This window comes from Heterocephalus glaber, unplaced genomic scaffold (genome assembly GCF_053883595.1).
Source record: "Heterocephalus glaber isolate CG9 unplaced genomic scaffold, H.glaber_assembly_v1.0 deba00001454, whole genome shotgun sequence".
Classification (NCBI taxonomy): domain Eukaryota; kingdom Metazoa; phylum Chordata; class Mammalia; order Rodentia; family Bathyergidae; genus Heterocephalus; species Heterocephalus glaber.
This window is the reverse complement of record NW_028258303.1, coordinates 13,350,225-13,361,118: the sequence shown is the minus strand read 5'-3', so window position 1 is coordinate 13,361,118 and position 10,894 is coordinate 13,350,225. Positions and strand designations below refer to the sequence as shown.

The 10,894-nt window shown below is 43.1% G+C and overlaps 1 pseudogene; it reads left to right on the top strand.

Annotated features, from left to right (window-relative positions):
* Positions 1 to 360: 360 nt before the first annotated feature.
* LOC110349917 (spermatogenesis-associated protein 2 pseudogene) lies at positions 361 to 6,208 on the top strand (annotated as a pseudogene).
* The last annotated feature ends 4,686 nt before the right edge of the window (positions 6,209 to 10,894 follow it).

Genomic DNA, 10,894 nt, shown 5'->3' with positions numbered 1-10,894 from the left:
TGTCATTGGTTGTATTGAAAACTTCTTACTACCCATAAGCCACTAACACTGTAAGACCATGGAAGCATTCTGCTTCCACAAGCTTCTGTCTTGCACCAACATTGAGCCTTCTTGCCAAACCCTTTAAATCCATCATGACAGTTATGAGCTTTTTACCTCTACTTTGTTCAGTGAATTACTTTTTTTGTATCTTCATGAGGAGAGTATACTGGGGACCCACCTCCCTACTAGTCACAAATTAGAACAATGTTAGAAATTGCCATCTCGACAAGGACAATCTGGCTTGTCAGTTTTCAGAGCTAGAATTTGAAGTCAGATGCTTCAATGATCTTAAAATAGAAGAACATAATTCATGAGGGCATGTCGGGGACAACAGTACCACCCGCCCATAGCCCTCTGAATATGGTGGATTATCAGTTCCCGGACACCCAGGACATCATCACCAAAGTGGTCCTGGCCATGGTGCACACCCTCTCCCATTCTCTCTACAGGATCTGACTTCCTCATGTGCTACTGAAATAGAAAAAACAAGACAAAGCAGAGACTAACAATCTCAAAGCTTGACAGATACTGATGGGTCTTCAAGGCTGACAGTCTCAACAAGGCTTGCCCCTCCTGTTAGACCCACAAAGGTCACTGTGCCTGAAAGATGAACTGCTCAAACAACAGCTGTCTGTACCTCCCTATGTCTTAAAGATCAACTGTAAAAGCAATATGTGTCTCCACCTCCTTACTCTTTGCTAAATTCTGCTTCTGTAAAATTCTGCTTGCTTCCCCGCCCTGCTGAAAGAACGAGATAAAAATGAGAAGAAACTTAGAAACAGGGCTCAAACTCTAGAAGATGACTTCCACTGGGCCTGCTAGCTCCTTTTCCCTTTAATTCTCTGCATGCCACTCTATTCCTTGGTCCGCCTGCCCTCCAAGTGCCATTATGCTACTCAGTGGCAGAAGGATATTATTCTGAGAAACAGTGTACGGCTCATGGTACACCCAACATTTGTGTGAGATGTTGAAGAAATACAGATCCATGCTGGAGTTCATAGAGCTGCTTATGCTGAACAGGTTTCCCAGTGCCACGTCAGGGTCTGCAAAGACCCTAGTGCCATTCACAAGAATCAGGTGCCAGGCTTCAAAAAAGCTGCACTTCTTGCCAAAGCCAGCAACAAGGAAAAAGCATCGTCACTCTGTAGCCCATGCCTTTCCCTTTTTATATAAAATACATGGCCCCAGGTTCAGCTTCAATGTAAGGTCCAGTCATGTAAGACATGCCCAGCTTTCATCCCCAGTGGAGACATGTTTTGTTTTGTTTTTACTATTTTCATGTTTCAAAAGCTTGAAAAAATACTCAAATTACATAAAACCCTACACAAGCATTTAGTGATTTTTTTTTGTGACTGTCATATTTTTATTGCCACTTAATTCTTTAATATTCTTGGGATATTCTTTTTCCTTTAACAGAGCAAATAGTGATATTACATGCGACTGGTAGAAAATTAGGAGCTCTTGTGTACAATTCTTTAAAAATGAATTTCAATTATTATTGAACATATAATCTTATTCTAAAAAATATAAAGAAGCCAAGCAATAAACTTAACTACCTTAAAGCAGGCCCAATTTTCTAGGCTTCCCAGCTATCCTTCCAGAAAACACTTCTCTAGATTAACTTATTTAGAACATCAACAAGTAGGTACAGAACAGGAATGTGAGTAGGTCATCCAGTAAATTTACTGTTACTCTGTGGTCACTAAAATGAAGTCTACAGAAGGTGAGGGAAAAGAACAACACAATCCCGCATTGCCCGGGTGTCAGAGACCCAGAGCAGCCTGCTGTTGTTTCTTTTTTCCCTATGACCCGAGGCTCGATTGTTTAGTGAGATGCAGTGGAAATTAAACTGAAAAAAACATCTGAAGAGAAAATTAAAAATGAGAGTTACACGTCAACATTTTTTACTTTTGGTGAAGTCATATGGTTTCCACCACTGAGCAAACTGCAGTGCTTTCTTCCTCTGATCCTCAAAACTTTCTCAAATGCCCTTCCACCAAAGTCTTGGTTCTAGATCCAACATCCCACCAATGATTTCCTTTCCAAAGTAATGAGGGAATTTGTGCTGATCTTCAATGACATGGGCAAATCCTCCCTGGAGGCCAAAGTCCCCTGAGAAGTAAGGTAAGCCTCTGGGTACAGACTTTCTGATGTCTTTTGAAGAAAGATTTTCTTGTTCATGGACCACTCTTCATCAGATTCCATTATGGCTTTCTTAAAATAGACAGGAGCCATATCACCCACTTCCTTTGGGAGAGGAATACATTCATAAACCATGTGATACTGTTTCTTCATGTTCATAGTGATTTTTAACATAAATTACAAGGTGCCCAAAATATCTAGCTGATTCAGCTTGTACTCTATAAAGTACACTTTTATAAAAGGCATAATGTTTTTAAAGACTTGAAGTCCAAGAATTAGATCATAATTTCCCTTTAATAAGATATTTGAAAAATCACACTGTATTAAATTTTTCTAATTCATATTGTTTTCTGAACTTTTTACCTGGTCATATATGTTTACTATCTCATCGGCATACGAATAAACAATACTTTATGTATGTCACCTTCTAATACTACCGTGACTTAACATTACTAATTCACATATAACGAATATTGTCCCCTACATAGAATAGGTGAGTTACACATTTTATGTTCATTTTACATGTATGAGAAGGAAGCAATCTCAAACATCTTAGGCAGAAGTGCACAATACAGTTGCAAGGCAAAATCTGGCAGTGTCCACTGGGTTAATCCTAAAGTCAAACTATACAAGCCAAGTTATCAAGGCTGAAAAATATTGTCTTGTATGTTAAGAATTATGAGCTCCGGGGAGGAAGGAAGAGAACATTGACACTTCGGCCTTCATAGCACACATTTTATTATGTGTGCAAGAGGAACAGCAATTTCTAAAGTCAGTGTTCTAAGGGGAGAAACTGCACATGGAAGGGAGCATGCAGGATGTGAGGAGACCAGAGGTCAACTGTCAGGGGCACTATGGAGCCAACTGTAGAGCCTGTGTACCGGCAATCACAAGTGTCCCCCTCTTCTAGTATTCTGGTCCCCTGGGCTCGTCATTCAAATCTTGTTCCCCTGCATACACTGGGGGCACAAAACATGTACAGGGGTAGACTCAGGCAGGAACCAAGAACAGCCTTCTTCTTCTCAGAAGCTCAGACTTGTCCAGAATGAAACTGTAGCTGAATTCAGTGACAACTCTGCCTGAAAACATCTCCTGTGAGCCATGAACCACACAATGCCTACCACCATGAGTCCCTAGGAATGCTTCATTCTAGCAAGCTGCCAACACTGCTACAATTCTAGCCCTGGGGCCAAGACATCCACTAGGACAGAACTTGTCTCCACAATTATATTCCCCCTACAATTAGCATCAGACACTTAGAAGCCAGGAGGCTCTCCAGATGAAGAGCCAATTCAGGGGGACATTACTGCACAGTAAATTATGTAGGCAAGGGAGTAGTCTTGATCCTGGCCTCTAGTTAAGAATTTTCCTTCGATGTGGGTATTCTTTTTTCAGAGTCACATATAGGAACACATCTAGTTTCTGTCCTGTGGGCTCAGCTTTGATGATACCAAGCCTATACAATGTCTTGGAAATACCGATTGACTCCTGGCAGTTCAGAGTTAGGGGAGGAGTCTTCCAACATTTTAAGCTGTCATTGCATCGTACCTTGTCTGGATTGGAAGCTTTGTCATCATGTTCATATTTTCCCCTGGGACCCCTTCACTGAAGTTCTTGATAAAGACTTGGTTTACTAGAAGCCTGGCATTTCTCTTTCCTCAACTTCGCTGTGCAGTTCCATTCTCTCTGGGTATGTAGAGAATGCAAGAGACAAGAAATTGAGGTTAATGATTTTTACTTCTAAGATGCCTCCAGCCCAAATTATTCCAAAGTTCCCTTGTTTTGGTCTCATTCCTCTTTGTCATTTGTTTCTGCTGTTGACCCAGATGACATTCTTGAATATAGCTCTGTGTTCATCTCCAACCATGACTTTATCTTTTCCTTAAAAAGGATCATTACCAAGGATCCAAAACTTAACTGGCTAGAAGAACCAAGATTGACCAGTATGGTCAAAAGTCTCATGTGTTGGAGACCCATGGGATCCAGATTGATTGCACCCCAGCCAACTCTCCCCTGCCAACTCTGGCACAAGGTTTGGTGTTGCTAGGCATGATGCTGCTCATCTGGTCCTTCATTTTGCATACTATTCCATTTCAGTTAAAGCTGCTTCTGAACAATGCTGGCTGTGTCTTCCCTTTGGTGTTCCAAAATAAGTCAGCCTCAAATTACAGGATCAGCCTAAACAGCCTGCAGAATTAGAATATGATTTTCAAAATGGCTCAAGTCAAAGATCAAATGAAACCCAGTGTTTCTTCAACTTCAGATACCAATGAAGCCCAAGAAACCCAAGGAAGTTCATAGTCCTCAAACAAATGAATTCAGAACTCACTCACAACCTAGTTTTAATATGTGAATTCTTCCCTCCCCAAGTGTCTTGCCTGAGGAAGGTGGCATCAGCACACTTTGTGCAACTGGTGCCAATAATTTGACTACCACTAGCCAGAGAACAGAAGTTTATCTGAGGCTCTGGAGACATGTCCACCCACAACAAAATAGGTGAATGAGGAGCATGGGGATAGTGTGCAGATATCGCAACATATCACATGAGGCTACATTAGTCCTAGCTGAAGAAAGGCAAGGCAATGAATAACCAAAAGGGCAAGGCTTCAGAAAAGTTCTTAAGTAAGAAGGTAGTTCAGTTGGAGTGGTAACTCTAGATTAGGAGGCTATGTTGACATCATGGACAAGAATGCTACAAATCTACAAATATCATTCGGCCCAAGGTCACCTCTGTCCCCAACCCAACTACTGGTCTTTATACCCTACTGCCAGCTGGAGCACCAAGAGCCCAGCTGAGCCTGCTTGAGCAGTAGCTACATTTTCACCTTAGTTCCCTTGGTGGCAATCAGAGCACCCTGCTGGTCCAGGCAGGCAGCATGTCAGTGCTTTTATGAATGTCCTTGTCTCTAATCTGGAAGCCATAGAGATAAGGTAGTCCCCTGGATCAGAAAGGGAAGCCCAGTTCAATGGACGCAAAGTGGAAACCACTCCTAGCAAGTAGCAGCCTGGCAGCAATGAATACCTCTGAGTGATGGCCTCAATCCTGCACACCCTGCACAAGGTGGATCCCTTTTGATTCTGGCTGATCCAGTTCTATGAAGTGGAGCTCCCTGCACTCACTCCATTCTGCAGGCTTTGAACTGCATCTTCTATGTGCTTGAGGCTGTGAGCATCAACTTCTACCCACAGAAAAATGAAGTCTGTAGCAGCAACATCTACACAGTCCATTTTTGTTTACTATGCCAAGACTACACTACTAGAAAATGCCATTGTCACCTTCCCAAATTACATGAGCTATGTTCATGAGCTGGAGATTGCATACAAGCTCATGGAGAATCTCAGGTGAAAGTACTTTCCTTTGTGCTCTTTTGGGCCAAAATCATATGTGCACAGATGCTAGAATTCACTCTCAAGTGAAATGACAAGGGCTACTGAGCTGGATGTTGTGAATGAATGCAAAACCAACCCAGAGGACATGGAAGGCATAGAGGACCTGACCACTTCCATGGCCTATGTGACCTAAAGAAGTCAGCCAGTGAGTGGTGGCCAAGGACTACTAGAAGCCTCATGTGATCAAGAAATCCAGGTCAGTGGATGCTATGACAGTTACCAAGAGAGCAGAAAGTCACCTAGAAGGCCCCATTGAGCCTGCAGGAGGCTGCCATTGCCAGACTTAGGGGATGACCTGAAGGATGAGTCTGTCCACCAATTCCCCTCTCTCCTGACCGTGTCCAGCTCGCCTTATGGCAGCATAGATAACCTTCCACCACCTCCTCAAACAGTGGCCTCATCATGCTGTGCTTCACATACTTCTCTGCTCAAGGTGAGGTGGACATGTCACAGATTCGGATCCTAGGGCCACATACCACAGGCCATACTCTATGGCTAGATGTGTGGCTGGTCACAAACAATGCCCATTTGTACTACAAATACTGCCTGCCAAAGAGTCTGCCCCCGTCCAAGGGCCCAAAGAGCAACCTGGTCTGAAACCCTCCCCTCTGCCAGGGATATGATAGCCTCCTTGCCCGTCTTCCAGCCCCAAAGGTCAGCATCTTCACCAGAAGTCTGCTGCCCTTGATAGCCTGCTTTCTGTGGGAGAAGCCCATAGGCTAGGCTCAGGGCCTCAACTGGTTGCCACCCCACATTCAAAGTCTAAGCCCTCCCCCACAACCACCTGCTCCTATGGCTTCTGCAACTGCCCACACATTACTAATACCTACACCCAGTGTTCAAAAGTTTCCTGCAGTGCCTACCTCAATACCTACCCATTACAACCTCTGCTGCAAAAAGAGTGGACCACACTCTTCATGCCCAAGGACCAACTGAACTGTAAGTCTACACAGTTCTTCCATCCTATGTATAGATGGGCTCCAATCTTGTGCCTTTCCAACACAAGTGCCACACCACTGACCTTCCTGGTTTCATGGTGAAGTATTAATCCCTTGATCGGAACCAGAGACCTAAACTTGACCACATAGGTGGTAGGGATCCAGCTGGCTGCACCCACATTAGAGTTCACTTAGCAACTCATCTCAACTGATGGCAAGGAGAGGGTGGCATTTCCGTCCCCGTTCATTTTTGGTGATCTCTCCACTCACTGTTCAGTTTATGGCTTTGTTTCCTCTAAAGAGGATTTCTGTCTCTAGAATTCTTAAGATGCCTACCCCTCCCCTACTGCAAAGCCAACATGATCTGAGAAAGCCCCTTTGGGTCACCTCCAAATGCCTACCTCCACAGTGAGCTAGAGACACATTAGCTTGTAAAATGAGATCTGCCAACCCTGGCCCTCTCTTGATGGCTCACCCTCTGGCTATCTTGTTTACATAGATCCCCAGGCAGATTCCCCAGCCCCCTGGCTTTCCTGCTTCTCCAGGTGGCAGAGGTGAATCAAGTCCAGTATTAGCTGAATATCATGTCATCACAGTCCGTGGTGTTTGTGAACTTTTCTCCAACACATGAAGTGTGGATTTTCCACAGCAGAATTTGAAGCAGATTGGGGTGTGACTTGTTCAGAGATCCAGGACACATGCACCCAAAGCCCTACACCTGGGACCAGTCAGAGGCAGCTATCTTTAATTCTTTTGACATTAAGTCAACAGGCACTTGATAGGACAGCCAGGATCTGACATTATAATGAGGGATACAAAAGACAGCCATCATTAACTTCATTACTATTGTAAGCTCTTTCACAGTTGCCTACTCTCCTCTCTACAGAGTGAAATTTTCCTACTCTAATTGGCCCCCATTCTACAGAGCATACTCCTTTTCATGCCTTTAATATCTTTGATATAAAGCCTTGCTACCTTTTTCACATGTTTGAGTATGCAAAAGTAGAGCTATCCTTGTACTTAGAACTTTTTAAGGTTTTTGTCCCTTAAATGCTAAAAAAGATATTTCTATATCTATTGCCTTTAGAGATAAAAAGTACCAAAATTTTTATTACTGAGATAAATGTAAGGGATGTTTCCCAAGTAGCTAGACAGAAGGGGCTTCACTATTTTCTTTTTTCAAGTAACTAGTTGTAGACCCAGAGGGCTCCACCTTCTCTCTCCTTAAGGAACCATAGTGGGCCATAGAGTATGCAGAGTTTCAAAGAAAAATTTTAAAAGGTAGTGTTACTATGTCACTAGAGACGTTTGGTAGGTAGTACAAGTGAGTGATACAAAGGACATTTCTGGTAATTCAACAAGTCTGCATCCTTCTGCATGGGACATCATCTGAAGGACCCCAGACCTAGTGTCTCTCCACAGGCCCTACGGAAAATAACCTGCAGGTCCCAGCCACCTTGCCATTAGACTGCATCCTTAAAAATTGAGATCAATTTGTCTCTTAAGGAGTCATGGTGGGTTGCAGGATATGGAGAGTTCTAAAGAAGGCACTGGTGCTGCTTGTTCAGACAGATGTCTGGTCTGTTTGAGTCTCACGAAAGATGCTTCTGGGGACTCAATGGGCTGGATCCTTCTGCATGGGACACCATCTGAAGAACCCCAGACCTAGTCTTCTCTCCATAGGACCCATTCAACACTGTTTAGGTCCAGTATGAACTAGGAAATGATGAGAAATGGGTACAGAATGGAAATCTAAATTTTGATAATATTCAATTCAGTTTTTACTGTAAAAGGCAAGGAAGGTGGTGTAAAGTACCCTCCATTTGAAGTACTATATTTAGTCTGATAAGCCTTCACATTACTCAGTTCTACCTAAATCCCCAGATATTACTAGCAAGTTGACCGGCTTTGAAAATGGAGAGAACCAGTTTAATAAACACATCTTCATAGAAGATCTGTTTGGTTGAAACTATACAAATCTTTTATGTGGTAGGTAACAAATACAGAGCTTATTTGGCTTAAGTGAAAAGGGGATTTATTGGGTCACAAATTGAGAAGCCAAAATGCAATGTAGACTCCATGAGGCTGGTCCAAGAGGCTTGACTTCAAGAACCAATCTGTTTCTATTTTCTCCACCATCTTTAGCATCAGATTAGTTCTCAGGATCCACAGTGAGCCCCTCTAGTACCCTCTCCATGGAAAATTCCAGGCTCTCACTCCTGTAAGTGTTCTGAGTCTCAAGGTCTTCAATCATTTTTAGACTCTTCTAGAAATGACAATTGCCAAGTGCAGCAATGTTGCCTTAGGTTGTTAGCCCATCTTGATTGCATATCCATCCCCAAATCAGTCACAGCAGTCATGGGACTTAGTGACATACAATAAGCCCAATCAGTCACAGCTACAACTGATAATGACCAAGGACAGAGGTGCAGTGGATGAAACATGTCTCCACAAGGACATCAGGGATATGTACAGATAGAAATGTGGGTGCAGCTGGTAATGTGGAAAAAAACTGTTTAGGAAGTACCTGATAAACATCCTCTAGAAGACATGGACGTAGTGTGCAATCACTAGGACTTCTGAGTTTATACTTTCTCGCAGGTACCTCCACTCAAAGTCCCAAGTCCACCTTCACCTTTACTGATCCTTGAAACCCCTCAGCTTGGCCCAACTGGTAAAATCAAGGTGACTGTCAATCTTATTTAGCTATTCTGTGCTACTTGACTCGCTCAAAAACACAGTTCAGACCGCTGGTCCTTTTGAGATCACTGGTGATGACCACACTTAAACAACTGCTCAGTAACCAAGAAATGTGTGGGTACACTTTTAGGGATTCCTGCAAAAACTCAATCTTCTCACCGTCTCTACCCCAAAAGCTGGCTCGTTTATAGATTCTGTAACATATCTAGCACAAAGTGATTTCATTGTCCCCCCAGTATGTTTTCTGACCAGAATTAGGGCCATTTAACCAGTTTTATAAAGACCTGCTGAGTTGCAAACACATACGTATTTTTTAAACTGCACTAAAATTAGAACTATTTTGGCAACTGATTCTTCACTCTATATGTTCTAGGGCTAACAATATCACAGTACATGACCTATCTCAGACATAAGTGGGTTTTCTATCTTCCTTGGGTTCTAGGCTTCTCAACTATGGATCTGGTAGGCACATAATCATTTACTCAGCTTGCTGGGCAGACTGTCATTCACTTACAGGCACAAGAAGTAGTCATGTCAGGGATACTGTGCCAGCCAATTTTTGCCAAGATAGGCCTCTCCCCACAAGCAACTCTAAGTTAAAAGACTATCATGAGCCTACCAAAAATCCCATACCATGTCACTGCAAGTTGAGCATTTATACCCACCCTCCTCCTCTCCTTCTCTGCCTTGCGAGATGAAGGGCCTCCTGTGACTTCTATTTTTAAGACATTTACTCCAATAAGTTTCCACAAGCCCAATCCTGTTTTGGTGTTTCTTTCATATCGGGTCCAACCAAACCCAGGAACTTATTTTTTTCCCCCACCCTGATTCAACCTCCCAAGAACCCAGCAGGAAATTTATACTTCTCCTACATGCCAAGTTAAGGTCCCTGCTTCTGATAGAGCTTGTGCAGTCTTCAGTTCTTACCAGATCTCTGCTTTATGAAAAATACAATGCAAGCAGACCAGGAGCCCCTACGCAAACATCAAAGAACCAGATAGTGGGACTAAGTTTAGAATTAGTTTTGAGGAAGCACAGGATCAATATGATAAAGATGCCAGTGTAGTCACTGGGCCAGCAGTTGTTCCCACAACTATTTGCTTCTTCAAGGAGAGTATCAGACACTGATGCCAGGAAACCCTTCAGATGGGACGTGTTATGGTTTATGTCTAGATGTCCCTCCAAAAGCTCATATGATTATAGGTGGGGCTTTTGAAAGGTGATCGGATTAGGGAAACATACCTTCCTAACAGCAAGCAAGCTATGTTGCCTTTCCAGGCTCCTCCCTTGACTCTTCCTTGCTTCCTGGTTACCATGAGGTGAGCAACTTTTTCTCCACTGTGCCCTTCAGCTGTGCCACCCTCCCTTGGAGTCAGCCAATTATGGACTAAAACACCTATAAACTGAACAAAAATAAATTTTTCTTCTAAGTCAAGGATGTCAGGTATTTTGTCCTGCAATGAGTGTGACTAATATTTTGGTACCAGAGAAATGGGGTCATTGTGACTGTAGGGTTCAGAAGCCTTTAGAATTGCTTCAGGAGCAGAGTTTAGAAAGGTTGGGAGATGCTGGCAAGAGAAACTCTACAATGACATAAGCCAAGCTTGATGAGAGATTCTGGTCAGAAGACCAGAATGGTGATAAAAGACAGTAAAGACCAGTCTCAGGAGGTCTCAGCTGGG